This window comes from Chrysochloris asiatica, unplaced genomic scaffold (genome assembly GCF_000296735.1).
Source record: "Chrysochloris asiatica unplaced genomic scaffold, ChrAsi1.0 scaffold00031, whole genome shotgun sequence".
In the NCBI taxonomy this organism is placed as follows: Eukaryota; Metazoa; Chordata; class Mammalia; order Afrosoricida; family Chrysochloridae; genus Chrysochloris; species Chrysochloris asiatica.
In genome coordinates this window covers 10,213,860-10,215,191 of record NW_006408549.1, presented here as the reverse complement: position 1 = coordinate 10,215,191, position 1,332 = coordinate 10,213,860, and the positions used below count along the sequence as shown (strand labels likewise).

Here is a 1,332-nt window from a genome sequence, read left to right as displayed (position 1 = left end):
TTCAGCATTTTTACACCATCCCTTTTGAGCTCTGGTAGCTTAGCGGTTACTAATCGGGCTGCGAAGCTTAAGGTCAGCAGTTCGAAACTACCAGCTCTTTTGCAGGAGAAAGATGAGGCATTCTGCTCCTGTAAAGATTCATAGCCCGGAAACCCTGTTCAGGGTCACTATGGGTTGGAACTGACTCCATAGTACTTTACAACAACATGGGAATTATAAGTAATATAGTGGTCTCAGCAACAGCTATGGTTTCATCACCAATCTGTTTGGAAGATATCTGTTACCATCTGTTGGGAATGTATGACCACAGATATGGAAACAGTGAGTTTGCTGTCCAGAGCACAACTGGACAATGTGTCCACATGAGGGGGTTACTGTACAAAGAGATCGATAACGACATTCATAATTTCTTCTCTCCACTCAACCCCTTGAGAGTACATATTGAGATTGGCCCTCATAGAAGAGGACCTGTGAAGCAAGTGTCAACTTTTCCATTCATAAAGAAGCCGTGGCCACCAAGTCAAAAGACACAGACAACATGCAGCACAGATACATAGAGCTCTTCTTGAATTCAACTACAGGGGCCAGCAATGGGGCTTATAGCAGCCAAATGATGCAGGGCATGGGGGTATCAACGCAGTCCACTTACACTGGCCTCGAGAGCCAGTCAATGAGTGGCTGTTATGGGGCAGGCTACACTGGCCAGCAAAGTAGCCTGTGTGGATATGACTAGTTTTATAGAAACATTTTTTGAGTTATTTCTGTCAAATTTTCACAGGCAGCCAATGAGCAGTAGAGAGCAGTTATTACATAGAAGAAGCTGTGGGACCCAATTTGCACCATGGAGTTTGTGAAATCTGGATTGAAAAAATTACCTCTTCAATGTTTTCTCATGCAAACTTTCTTGCTACCATGTGATAAAGATATTGAGTAAATGATCAATATTTTCAGCTTTTCTCAATGTTTTGGTAGAATACTTCACAGTGATGTCTGAGTTAAAGTAGCTTAAAGTTAAAGTATGTTAAATGTGGATCTTTTATGCCACCTTACAATAAACACACTGGGGAGACTGGTGTTTTTGTTTTGTTTTTTTGTTCTGTTTTTTGGAAAACTCAAAGGTGCGAGATCCCTAATCCAAAGAGAAAAATTTCTCATGTTCATTCTAGTTTGATTTCACTTAAAATATTTTAGGTTAAGTTTTAAGCTTTTAAAAAGTTAATTTTGGAAATTGAGACAGTACGAATACTGTAGGAATTGGTGAGGCCTTGACTTAAACCTTTCTTTGTACTGTGACTTCCTTTTGGGTGTATTTGTTAACCAAATTTTTTTTTA

The 1,332-nt window shown here is 39.6% G+C and overlaps 1 pseudogene; it reads left to right on the top strand.

Annotated features, from left to right (window-relative positions):
• Positions 1-211: 211 nt before the first annotated feature.
• On the top strand, positions 212-733 carry LOC102824936 (annotated as a pseudogene).
• The last annotated feature ends 599 nt before the right edge of the window (positions 734-1,332 follow it).